The 7,347-nt window shown below is 49.2% G+C and overlaps 1 non-coding gene across 1 annotated transcript; it reads right to left on the bottom strand.

Annotated features, from left to right (window-relative positions):
* Positions 1–309: 309 nt before the first annotated feature.
* LOC140393411 (U2 spliceosomal RNA) lies at positions 310–503 on the bottom strand. The gene has a single exon (XR_011935597.1). It is a non-coding gene; the product is annotated as a U2 spliceosomal RNA (small nuclear RNA).
* Between the last annotated feature and the right edge of the window lie 6,844 nt (positions 504–7,347).

Genomic DNA, 7,347 nt, shown 5'->3' with positions numbered 1-7,347 from the left:
GTACCCTGAACAGTACTTCCAAACTCTGGGCACTTTTGTTAGGCTTGGCCGGTGTACCCAAAATATTAAAATGACTCCAGGATTTTGGACAGGCTCAATGGTCTGACCCACCGATGGCCAGAGCTCCCGTTCCTCCAGCATTTCATAAGTCCATTCTTTCTCCTGTTTTCTCTCGATTTGCTTTCCCGTCCAGTCCTTCTCCATTTATGTTGATGTGATGCTGGCAACAGTTGGACAGGATTTTTACTCTCAACTTTGCCCCCTCTAATCCCCAAGCCATGTTTTTTTTTTTTTTTTTAATTTTTTTTTTACCTTTTCTGAGTTGCCAAGCCAGGGCTCAGAGTGTGGGTCAGGGGCGAACCCCTAATCCAGCTCCTCGCCTGCTCCAAAAAACTAATTCAAACTGAATCCAATTCATGGTCCCCACAAGAGAGACATACCAGATCTGAACCAAAGGCTCAATCTAACTACACTTGATCTTAGCCAAAAGGCCGAGAAGCGATCCCAAGCCATGTTAATAGGTCAGGACTCATGAGGAATGCAGCATGCACTCCATATACACACAAGGAAGGCGGTGACATAGTGGGATCCTCATTGGACTATTAATCCAAAGACCCAGAGTACTCTGGGTTCCCTGCCACTTCAGCTATTTTTAGAAGAATAATTGGTTAAGTCACTTGTGCAGTGACTCTGGGTTAAGTGGGGCTGGAGTTGACCGCGCACTAGCCCAGGATGTCGTAACAGTAGGGAACGTGACACCGGAGAGGATTCTGACAGCAGGGTGGGACCTGGACAACAGGGGAGCATTTTGGGCACTGGTGGGTGGGTGGGTGGGGGGGGGGGTGATCCAGTGATTGCGGGAGGGAGGGATTTAGCCATATGTGGGGTGGGGACATCCTGATATCAACAAAGAACAAAGAAATGTACAGCACAGGAACAGGCCCTTCGGCCCTCCAAGCCCGTGCCGACCATGCTGCCCGACTAAACTACAATCTTCTACACTTCCTGGGTCCGTATCCCTCTATTCCCATCCTATTCATGTATTTGTCAAGATGCCCCTTAAATGTTACTATCGTCCCTGCTTCCACCACCTCCTCCGGTAGCGAGTTCCAGGCACCCACTACCCTCTGCGTAAAAAACTTGCCTCGTACATCTACTCTAAACCTTGCCCCTCTCACCTTAAACCTATGCCCCCTAGTAATTGACCCCTCTACCCTGGGGAAAAGCCTCTGACTATCCACTCTGTCTATGCCCCTCATAATTTTGTATACCTCTATCAGGTCTCCCCTCAACCTCCTTCGTTCCAGTGAGAACAAACCGAGTTTATTCAACCGCTCCTCATAGCTAATGCCCTCCATACCAGGCAACATTCTGGTAAATCTCTTCTGCACCCTCTCTAAAGCCTCCACATCCTTCTGGTAGTGTGGCGACCAGAATTGAACACTATACTCCAAGTGTGGCCTAACTAAGATTCTATACAGCTGCAACATGACTTGCCAATTCTTATACTCAATGCCCCGGCCAATGAAGGCAAGCATGCCGTATGCCTTCTTGACTACCTTCTCCACCTGTGTTGCCCCTTTCAATGACCTGTGTACCTGTACTAGATCTCTTTGACTTTCAATACTCTTGAGGGTTCTACCATTCACTGTATATTCCCTGCCTGCATTAGACCTTCCAAAATGCATTACCTCACATTTGTCCGGATTAAACTCCATCTGCCATCTCTCTGCCCAAGTCTCCAAACAATCTAAATCCTGCTGTATCCTCCGACAGTCCTCATCGCTATCCGCAATTCCACCAACCTTTGTGTCGTCTGCAAACTTACTAATCAGACCAGTTACATTTTCCTCCAAATCATTTATATATACTACAAAGAGCAAAGGTCCCAGCACTGATCCCTGTGGAACACCACTGGTCACAGCCCTCCAATGAGAAAAGCATCCTTCCATTGCTACTCTCTGCCTTCTATGGCCTAGCCAGTTCTGTATCCACCTTGCCAGCTCACCCCTGATCCCATGTGACTTCACCTTTTGTACTAGTCTACCATGAGGGACCTTGTCAAAGGCCTTACTGAAGTCCATATAGACAACATCCACTGCCCTACCTGCATCAATCATCTTAGTGACCTCCTCGAAAAACTCTATCAAGTTAGTGAGACACAACCTCCCCTTCACAAAACCGTGCTGCCTCTCACTAATACGTCCATTTGCTTCCAAATGGGAGTAGATCCTGTCTCGAAGAATTCTCTCCAGTAATTTCCCTACCACTGAAGTAAGGCTCACCGGCCTTAGTTCCCGGGATTATCCTTGCTACCCTTCTTAAACAGAGGAACAACATTGGCTATTCTCCAGTCCTCCGGGACATCCCCTGAAGATAGCGAGGATCCAAAGATTTCTGTCAAGGCCTCAGCAATTTCCTCTCCAGCCTCCTTCAGTATTCTGGGGTAGATTCCATCAGGCCCTGGGGACTTATCTACCTTAATATTTTTCAAGTTGCCCAACACCTCGTCTTTTTGGATCTCAATGTGACCCAGGCTATCTACACACCCTTCGCCAGACTCAACATCTACCAATTTCTTCTCTTTGGTGAATACTGATGCAAAGTATTCATTTAGTACCTCGCCCATTTCCTCTGGCTCCACACATAGATTCCCTTGCCTATCCTTCAGTGGGCCAACCCTTTCCCTGGCTACCCTCTTGCTTTTTATGTACGTGTAAAAAGCCTTGGGATTTTCCTTAACCCTATTTGCCAATGACTTTTCGTGACCCCTTCTAGCCCTCCTGACTCCTTGCTTAAGTTCCTTCCTACTTTCCTTATATTCCACACAGGCTTCGTCTGTTCCCAGCCTTTTAGCCCTGACAAATGCCTCCTTTTTCTTTTTGACGAGGCCTACAATATCTCTCGTCATCCATGGTTCCCAAAAATTGCCGTATTTATCCTTCTTCCTCACAGGAACATGCCAGTCCTGAATTCCTTTCAACTGCCACTTGAAAGCCTCCCACATGTCAGATGTTGATTTGTCCTCAAACATCTGCCCCCAATCTATGTTCTTCAGTTCCCGCCTAATATTGTTATAATTAGCCTTCCCCCAATTTAGCACATTCATCCTAGGACCACTCTTATCCTTGTCCACCAGTACTTTAAAACTTACTGAATTGTGGTCACTGTTACCGAAATGCTCCTCTACTGAAACATCTACCACATGGCCGGGCTCATTCCCCAATACCAGGTTCAGTACCGCCCCTTCCCTAGTTGGACTGTCTACATATTGTTTTAAGAAGCCCTCCTGGATGCTCCTTACAAACTCCGCCCCGTCTAAGCCCCTGGCACTAAGTGAGTCCCAGTCAATATTGGGGAAGTTGAAGTCTCCCATCACCACAACCCCGTTGTTTTTACTCTTTTCCAAAATCTGTCTACCTATCTGCTCCTCTATCTCCCGCTGGCTGTTGGGAGGCCTGTAGTAAACCCCCAACATTGTGACTGCACCCTTCTTATTCCTGATCTCTACCCATATAGCCTCACTGCCCTCTGAGGTGTCCTCTCGCAATACAGCTGTGATATTCTCCCGAACCAGTAGCGCAACTCCGCCTCCCCTTTTACATCCCCCTCTATCCCGCCTGAAACATCTAAATCCTGGAACGTTTAGCTGCCAATCCTGCCCTTCCCTCAACCAGGTCTCTGTAATGGCAACAACATCATAGTTCCAAGTACTAATCCAAGCTCTAAGTTCATCTGCCTTACCCGTAATACTTCTTGCATTAAAACATATGCACTTCAGGCCACCAGACCCGCTGTGTTCAGCAACTTCTCCCTGTCTGCTCTGCCTCAGAGCCACACTGTCCCTATTCCCTAGTTCTCCCTCAATGCTCTCACCTTCTGACCTATTGCTCCCGTGCCCACCCCTCTGCCATACTAGTTTAAACCCTCCCGTGTGACACTAGCAAACCTCGCGGCCAGGATATTTATGCCTCTCTGGTTTAGATGCAACCCGTCCTTCTTATACAGGTCACACCTGCCCCGGAAGAGCTCCCAGTGATCCAGATAATGGAAACCCTCCCTCCTACACCAGCTGTTTAGCCACGTGTTTAGCTGCTCTATCTTCCTATTTCTAGTCTCACTGGCACGTGGCACAGGGAGTAATCCCGAGATTACAACCCTCGAGGTCCTGTCTTTTAACTTTCTGCCTAGCTCCCTGAACTCCTGCTGCAGGACCTCATGCCCCTTCCTGCCTATGTCGTTCGTACCAATATGTACAACGACCTCTGCCTGTTTGCCCTCCCCCTTCAGGATGCCCTCTACCCGTTCGGAGACATCCTGGACCCTGGCACCAGGGAGGCAACATACCATCCTGGAGTCTCTTTCACGTCCACAGAAGCGCCTATCTGTGCCCCTGACTATAGAGTCCCCTATTACTATTACTCTTCTGCGCTTTGACCCTCCCTTCTGAACATCAGAGCCAGCCGTGGTGCCACTGCTCTGGCTGCTGCTGTTTTCCCCTGATAGGCTATCCCCCCCGACAGTATCCAAAGGGGTATATCTGTTCGAGAGGGGGACAACCACAGGGGATTCCTGCACTGACTGCCTGCCCTTTCTGGTGGTCACCCATTTCTCTGCCTGCACCTTGGGTGTGACCACATTTACATAACTGCGATCTATGACGCTTTCCGCAACCTGCATGCTCCTAAGTGCATCCAATTGCTGCTCCAACTGAACCATGCGGTCTGTGAGGAGCTCCAGTTGGGTGCACTTTCTGCAGATGAAGCCATCCGGGATGCTGGAAGCCTTCCGGACCTGCCACATCTCACAGTCAGAGCACAGCACCCCTCTAACTGACATTGCGTCAATTAATTAAAATTAAAATTAAAATTAAAAATTAAAATTTTTTTTTTTTTTTTAAATTTCAAAGTTACTGTTAACTATCTGTTTCCTATCACTAGATTTCTAATAGAAATGCGAAAGCTAAATATAGTACTCTCCGATCTCTGGCTTAGATGTCCCTCTAAATTATAATTAAGTAATTATGTTTAATTAGTTACCAATGCTCAATTTTTTTAAATTTAGTGTAGAATCCCAACCAGGCACTCAGGCCACAGCTTTTCTGTGATGTCACTTCAGTTTCCCCCTGACACACACACAATTTGAAAAAGGTACAAAAGTAAAAATGAGTAAAAATCACTTACTTACCTTCTTAGTGTTAATAATAAAATATGGTACTTACCTCACACCAATGGGTTTTATTATTAGGTTAGAGGAGGAGGGCGGGTGGGAGACACTACACGTGTTTCCTCTCCACCAGAATTTATTGGTGAGGGTCTTCCCAGATGTCCGCGGGTCGAACTTCCTGTTCCGCCTTAAATGCTAAAATATAAATAAAAACAGAAAAGAGGGACCAAAAACGGGATCAGGTAAGTGTTTTTAAAGGACAGACTTACCTCCCAGCAATCACTTCCGCACTGCCCCCGCTGAAATTGAATCACCAGCTGCTCTCCCGCCGAAATCGACTGGCCTGCCCCTGCAAAGACAAGTGTTTTTAAAGGACAGACTTACCTCTCAGCAATCACTTCCGCACTGCCCCCGCTGAAATTGAATCACCAGTTGCTCTCCCGCTGAAGTCGACTGGCCTGCCCCTGCAAAGACAAGTGTTTTTAAAGGACAGACTTACCTCCCAGCAATCACTTCCGCACTGCCCCCGCTGAAATTGAATCACCAGCTGCTCTCCCGCCGAAATCGACTGGCCTGCCCCTGCAAAGACAAGTGTTTTTAAAGGACAGACTTACCTCCCAGCAATCACTTCCGCACTGCCCCCGCTGAAATTGAATCACCAGCTGCTCTCCCGCCGAAATCGACTGGCCTGCCCCTGCAAAGACAAATGTTTTTAAAGGACAGACTTACCTCCCAGCAATCACTTCCGCACTGCCCCCGCTGAAATTGAATCACCAGCTGTTCTCCCGCCGAAATCGACTGGCCTGCCCCTGCAAAGACAAGTGTTTTTAAAGGACAGACTTACCTCCCAGCAATCACTTCCGCACTGCTCCCGTTGAAACTGACTCACCAGCTGCTCTCCCGCCGAAATCGACTCAGGGGGTAGAATCTGGACATGGTGGTGATCTGGACAACAGGGGGGATTCTGGACATCGGGAAGTGATCTGGGAATCAGGGAGTATCAGATTGCGAGGTGACCAAAGAGACAGTGTTAAAATACAAGAGAGGTTTCTTTTTTTAAAATAAATTTAGTGTACGCAATTATTAGAATTTTTCCAATTGAGGGGCAGTTTAACGTGGCCAATCCACCTACCCTGCACATCTTTAGGTTGTGCGGGTGAAACCCACGCAGACACGGGGAGAATGTGCAAAGTCCTCATGGACAGTGATCCAGGGCCGGGATCGAACCTGGGTCCTCAGCGTCGTAGGCAGCAGTGCTAATCACTGCGCCACCCTGCCACCCACAACAGAGGTTTCTTGAACTCTACTCTGGACTGCACAACTACTACACACATCCTGTTCCATCTACTCCCTGGCTACTTCTGACCAAACCCCAACAACCAGATCTGTGCCTAAACTCCTGATAGGCTAACGTTCATATGGTCCGATCCCACAGGAGCGGGGCCCATTACGTGATCCACGAAGTATCATCTCCTGAAGGGGTCACACTACCACAGGAGTATTCCAGACATTGGGGGGGAATTTGGGCATGGGCGAATCCGACACCAGGGTGGGATCTGGACATCAGGGGGTTTGTCGGCACGGGTGGGGAGGAATCTGGACTTGGGGTGATCCGGACATCAGAGGAGAATACCAGACATGGGGACGGAATCTTGGCATGGGGGAGATCCAGACATTGGGGGGGGTGGGGGTCCGAACAAGATGGTGGAATCCGGTCGTGGGGTTGGGTTCTGGTCATGGGGTGTCTGTAATTGGTGGGGGGGGGCAATGGATATCAGGGGGCGGAATCTGGACATGGTTGGGGGGGGGGAATCTGGACATGGGGGGAATAGGAGCATGTGGGGATCTGGACTTGGCAGGGAATCTGGATATCAGGGGTGTGGATAGAAGGCTTCTGACATAAGGGGGAGTGGGGGGTTCGAGCATCGGGTTGGGGGAGTCGGACGTCAGCGGTGTGCGGGGCAGGGACATGGAACTGGGTCGCAGGGGATAGGTTTCAGGGGATGGTGTTTGGGTCAGGGGTCAGGTTGGGTTAAGTTGAGGAGGGGTCGGGGAGTGTCGTTTAGGATCAGGGGGGTCGAGTTGAGGGGAGTCGGATTGGGGAGCGCGGGTCAGGAGTGTCGGGTGAGGGGGATATCATTCAGGTCAGGATGTTGTGGGATGGGGCCTGGTTGGGTCAGG

This window comes from Scyliorhinus torazame, chromosome 16 (genome assembly GCF_047496885.1).
Source record: "Scyliorhinus torazame isolate Kashiwa2021f chromosome 16, sScyTor2.1, whole genome shotgun sequence".
Taxonomy (NCBI): Eukaryota; Metazoa; Chordata; class Chondrichthyes; order Carcharhiniformes; family Scyliorhinidae; genus Scyliorhinus; species Scyliorhinus torazame.
Note: the sequence above shows the minus strand (reverse complement) of the source record. Positions and strands in the feature narration are given on the sequence as shown.